Here is a 6,421-nt window from a genome sequence, read left to right as displayed (position 1 = left end):
TGCTTCAACCAGTAATTGTGCACTTCGTCTCAAAGTATATCTAACCATACCCACCTTTACTGATTCATTGCCCATGAACCGCGCAGGTCACCTTCACCACTTGTTACCAGCTTCTTTGCTTTCTTCGTGCTTGTTGCAGCGGAAAGCTTCCCTCCATCTTTTGGGAAATGGCCTGTGGAATCATTGCAACCAAATAAAATTTCGACAATTACGAGTTCTACAACACCAACTACAGTTTTGTTTTCGCGCCACAGCTGGTACTACTGGTACTACTCATGCAGTAGAACGAGGATCGAGGCATGCTTCTCGAAATTTTCTCTGAATTAGGGGTATTGTTCGCGCCACAGTAAGCATATTCCTCCATGCTTTATGGTCATTGCTAGACGACCGTTGCTACGGACGCTCTATGGCGGTCGTGGCATGCGCGCATGCATGTGCTCTTGCACCTGTGATGGGATCCGTGCGTGCTGTCATGAGTGTCTCGCTCACGCAAATAGGAAAAGTTAGCTCGCGGTAGTGTCCATATGGTTCCATGCTTACGTAGTAAGGGACAAGAACGGAAATGATCCGCCACGTTCTCCGTCGTTGGTGTTGGATGAAACCTCGGCCGCGGTTCGCCACACCAACGTGTGCGATGTTCGATGAAGCATACAGGACATTGTGCCGCCTACAGTACGAGCGGCAGATCAATCGTATTGGGAATTGAGACGAGTTGCGACGACACAGCGGTTGGTATCGTTGATGACGAAAGAAACATCCTGGCGTAGCAGCCCACTCTCAGCTGGCAAAGCACATTGAGTGAGTGTGTTCATGCGGTGTCTCTGTCGACGTGTATGCGAAATAAAAAGCATAATTTGAGGCGGTTTTTAGATGTCGCGTGGTTAGCGTTTGGTGAATAGGTGGGTACGTACAGTTAAAACGTAACTCACGTTCCATCCACCAAGCTTGAGTAAGTAAGAGCTGGGCGAGAAGTTTGAATATAACTTTAAACCGACTAGCTGTGGCATTGCACGCAGTTATCTGGCGCGTGGTTCAGATGCGAAACATTTGAAGTGCAGCCTCGTGCATTTCAGCGCTCTTGAATTTGTAGAAACGAAGAAAATATGCGCTTTTCACATGCATATGGTGCATACGAGCGCTATTGTCCTGTTTTGAATGCACTATTTTATCCGTTTGTTACTGGTTTCATTCTTCAGACCTGTGTGAAAATCGCACATTCATTAATGTATGTTTTATTTACAACTTCGAAGGTACGGCGGCATCATTCCTCCCATTGCGCGAGACATGCACGCGGAAAACATTGCCCAAGTTGCTCAAGATGCTCTTAAGCAGTGTCCTGTTCCATTGGAGGTGAGATATGGAAAAGTTCTGCTACGGCAAACATGCAAATCAGTTTTTCATAACTCACTTAAGGGCATACTTAGCAATCACTAGGAATACGCGCCAATTCCCTCTGCACATCACGCCTGTCATGTGCCCCGTGTGCTTAGCAGACATGTGTCTGGCGTAAGAGAATGGAGCTGGCTTTAGTGGCCCACTTGATATTGTTACACTGCATTGCGTGGCTCCAGTAGCAAATAGTTGCATTGACAGGCAGATTTAGTTTGAAGCTCTTTTTTGCATGTTGCCTTTGGCTGATGAACTTATTTGGATTTCATGAAAAAAAAAAGTCACTGGTGTAAATGCCTACAACCTGATCATACCAGCAACAACAAAGAGATGCAATGGACAACAAGAACTGAATGTGAAGAATATAATCTTTAAAAAAGGCGCCGTCTGGAAACGTGGAAGCAAAGTTCTTTATTTCAGCATCGCAGAAGAGTGTATTGAAAATACGTTATAAAAGGACTGTAAATCCAAACAAATAATAAAACATGTACAACTATCTATTCAGTTCTGATGCATCCTGTGAATATACCAGCTTATTATATTATGCTGATTCCACCTTAAACACGATTGCTTCACAGCATGTTCAATGTACATCAGGTGGCTAAAATGTATTAAAGCAGGCAATGACACGAGGCACATAGAATTCGCAGTATTGCTGCCTAATACAAAGGATGTATAACTCAAAAGTACAAAGCTCTTACAAGTGCTTAGTCAGGTGTACAATTCACTGTGCTTATATCCAGACCAAAAGTGATATGTTGCCAAGATTTATGCACAGGTCAAAGATAAGCAGCCATTTGAGATGTGGCAAAGGGCCAATCGATGATGCATTCTAGCAGCTCTAGCTCCACTCACATTTCGTTTGTTCATGATTGCATACATTAAGTCCGTTAACTATTACCCATAGCCTGGTTAGTGGATACACAATGAAATCTCGTTTAAACAAACATAAATATGAACTATTGGCTATGACATTAATATGAATTTTCCTTGCCAATAGCAGCACGTAAATAATTATGCTTATAACTAATACAGTATATGTAACTAATGTATTGTTTGTTCTTATGCAACTTCAGTGTAACGAGGTTCAATGTAACGGCTTGATACGTCTGGAAGGCACAGATTACCATTAGCTTGCATAAAATATCACAGGTTTTTTGGTATTGTTTGCCTGTGCAACCACATCTGCAGGAGATGGCGGCCATTGCTGTAACAACGCGCCCTGGCATGGCGCTTTCATTGCGTGTGGGCTTGACTTTGCTCGTGACCTAGCTCGCAAGTACGGCAAGCGCTCATTCCGTGCACCACATGGAAGCTCATGCAACGGCTGTTCGGCTGCAACACAGGCAAGTGGTATCTCTGTGAAGTGTAAAAAAAATTAATTGCGGGACCTAAAGTCTTGAGGCTGCATAGTGTGGCTCTGGACTAACTTACACCATCTAGGATTCTTCACTGTGCCCCCAAGGCACGGTACACTCCAATTTTGGGCTCACATTTGTACGTGACTACCGTGGCTGAAATCAAACCCATGACCTTATGCTGAGCTACACAGTGCCTTTACCATAGAACCTCCATGTCAGGTTCTTTCAGCTCTCTCTTTCATTTACTATTAGTTATGGCTATTATATAAATTCATATAAATTCTGACGTTTTACATGCAAAACTCACGATACGATATGAAAGCTACTACAGTTGGTGATTTATAGTTATATCTACATAGAAATCTGATAATTGGTCATTATGGTGGACTTTGAAGGTACCCATTAAGAAATTTTTACATGCATGAAGATGACCTTGTGATAATGTGTATATATGGCAGCCTCCATGGCCTTTCAAAATTACCTTTGATATGAGCAGAAGTGCCACGAAGTTAGGAAATATGACATTTCTGTTATCAGAAAAAAAAAAAAAACGCACCTTCAGTACGTTAACCGCCGCGAGAGTGCCTTAAAGAGGCCGCTGCCAAGCCGCCGCAGTCCCCCCTGAGGAAGGAAACAAAGCTGGTTCCGAAACGTCGGGTTTTACGTGTTTTCGTACTTTGGTTGGAGAATAAATATTAGTTATCTCACCTTCAGTACTACTATTCAGAAATTATGCACCTCCTAAAACATGCGGTAACCTGCGTGCAAAATTTCAGAAACTGGCCCAGAAACTTTACTGTTATATTAAATCTATTCATTATACATAAATTATGGTTTACCTTATTTGACATATTCATTGTAGTCTTAACAGTGTACAAACTAAACTAATGTGCTAACTTAGCATCAGCAGCTAATTTTCATTGGTGAAATTGTTTTGTGCTTGCTGTATTAGCCCATACATAAAAAAAAACTGTATTTAGAGCAGAACAATGGTCGGTGTAAGTGCCTAGCAGCCCTAGTCATGTTTACACTTTCAATCTTGTGGCAGGTCAAATTGCTTAGGCTTGAATCTTTTTTGTTTCAAGCTGTGATGCATCACACAGTGTTATGGCATTGTATTCTGGTAGCTACATTCAGTGCATAGACGTATGACAGAAGTCAAGCGATGTGCACTGGTCCATCTTGACTGCCAGTCATGCCAAAGAATGTTTTACACCCTTAATCTTAGTACGTGCCACAGTGGTCTAGGGGTTAGGCACTCAACTGCTGACCTGAGGGTCGGGATCGAATCCCAGCCGCAATGGCCATATTCGATGTAGGCGAAATGCTAGAGGCCTGCATACTTAGATTTAGGTGCGCATTAAGAGTCCCCAGGTGGTCGAAATTTCCGGAGCCCTCCACTACGGTGTCCCTCATAATCATATCCTGGTTTTGGGCGTAAATCCCTACAATTATTATTATTATTTACCCTTAGCCTTAGTGTAAATCTATTTTTGAAGCCATCTGTGCTTTTCTTGACTTTTTAGAATGCATGGGCCTCTATTCTAGACTATGAGTTGACTTGCCCACTACGTGTTTTGCCCCTTGTCTACGTTGCTATCGTCAGCCACCTGTCCCTTTTTCCTCTCTTCTTCCCTTCAGTGCAGGGTAGCTGGATATATGACGGTACCTTAAGTTAATCTCTCTCCCCCAAAGCTCCCTCTCTCTCTCTTGTTTTAACTGCTTAAGAATGTCCTTCTGCACAGGTATGTTTGTGTTATTTGCAATTCATTTAGTTCAGACTGATCTGCACTTCACAGGGGGAGTTTCCCTACCTCGTGTGCTAGGGTTGCTGTGGCCACTGCCGCTGGCAGTGGTGCGTGCCATCGACGATTTTGTCCTGTTGGGGCAAACCATTGACGATGCTCCAGGAGAGGCTTTGGACAAGGTATGTTTGGCACATGCCATTTTGGTGTGTATGTTGTGCTAAAGCTCCTCTGCACTCCACTTGCATTCTCCTTCATGTCCTTGTTCAGTTTTAATTAATTTCAAAGCAGCACAGGAATGCGTGACTCCAATCCAGGTTGTCAAAACATGGTTACGGGCCGCTTGCAGCCCTGGCTTCACAAGGAATAATGTTTGTGACCTTGCTAAGACTTGCTGAATGGTACTCGTGTCATTTTATCGCTTGTGCGATTAATAACGCTTTGTTCGGGTAAGCTGCAGAGACTAAAGCTTTTTTTTTGTGAGGCACTCCATGCGATCACTATGGGTTGAAAACATCACTGTGGAACAAAAGCTCCATATTTAAGAATTGGCGTCCAAATTTTAGTTATGTGGAGGTCAGTATTGATATGCTTCTCAAAACCTGGCGTCAAATCCCCTACAGAAAAGGATGGAATAAACCCATATATATAACATATAGAAAGGCGTTCTTATGGCATCGTTAGGCGTGATTTTATTCACCCCACCCTCCTTTGCTACACCTTCTTGACTTTCCCGGCCCTTGTGGGACTAAATTTCGTGACTGAGGCCCACTGGCGAGGTGAGTTTGGACCCCTGCTCTAGCTATGAAGCATATAGCATTCATATTTGCAATTGTATTTAGGTGGTTATTTTTCACTAAATTGTACAAGGCAAATAACCAGTAATCTGTTATAAATGCAGAGTGTCAATGGGTGTGATGTGAAGTTGAGAACACGCCCGATTGATTGATGTGATGATTGAGAACTTGCGGTATAGGCGAAGCCAGCCCATTAAAAGCAACCGTAATTATCAGTCACTGGTAGTGCCATCATCCTGCTGTGGACATAAATTAGGCTACTGATCAAGATGGTCTAAGAATAATAGTGTCCATCTAGCCCGTCACAGTTCTCTGCTAAATGTCATGTTGCCCTCTTTACCTCCAACGTGCGAGTTCCATGTCATGTGTAGTCTCTACTGGTGGGTTATACAGTAGTATGAGTGAAAGATGAATTAATGCAAATAAACACTACTTTGACCCTGTTTGCTTATCTCTACCTTCGACCTCATCCTACTTGATGTTCACTTGACTTTTCAATACAAATCAGCCAACAGCCCAGGAAAAAGTTATCTGAAGCAACAGGATTGCTGCAGAAAGATGGAACATGCAGTCAGGGCAACGAATGCTCGATGGAGTGCAAATTTAGGCACTATAGGAGAGACCATAATTCTCTGATTCTCACCTCCTCTATTCTTTCTTTTTTTTTGTTTTTGCATGCTTCCTTTAGGCCTTCACTATTCACCTTCTTTTCTCCTTTTTTTCTCCTCTTAATGTAGGGTAGCAAACCAGAAGCTTCTCTTCCAGGTAACCTCCTGTCTTTCCTTCACTCTCGCTCTCTTTCTGTGGGTACTGTAAGGTAGTTTGGTCAACAGGGCAGGTGTTACTTCACGTCTCTGAGCGAGACCATCTTGCAGCGGTAACAAGCTATTACGATGACGACATGATTCACCTTTTCGCTGTGGTACTGAACACCACAGGTGGCCCGCCGACTGAAGCTGCACAAACTGCCCGAGTGTCGCCTCATCATTGGAGGTGCAGCGATTGAGTACTGGCACGCGGGGCCAACCCTCATGCCTTCCATTCCCAGAGCCCATGATGGACTACCGCAACTGCGACTTCTCATTCTCGGGCCTCAGAAATCTGTTTTCAGAGAAATCATTAGCCTGGA

The 6,421-nt window shown here is 43.5% G+C and overlaps 1 pseudogene; it reads left to right on the top strand.

Moving 5' to 3' along the window:
* The first annotated feature begins 563 nt into the window (after positions 1 to 563).
* Positions 564 to 6,421, top strand: part of LOC119381662 (tRNA N6-adenosine threonylcarbamoyltransferase, mitochondrial-like) — a 6,201-nt pseudogene continuing 343 nt past the window's right edge.

Source organism: Rhipicephalus sanguineus, chromosome 2 (assembly GCF_013339695.2).
Source record: "Rhipicephalus sanguineus isolate Rsan-2018 chromosome 2, BIME_Rsan_1.4, whole genome shotgun sequence".
Lineage (NCBI taxonomy): Eukaryota > Metazoa > Arthropoda > Arachnida > Ixodida > Ixodidae > Rhipicephalus > Rhipicephalus sanguineus.
This window is presented reverse-complemented; position numbering and strand designations above follow the sequence as displayed.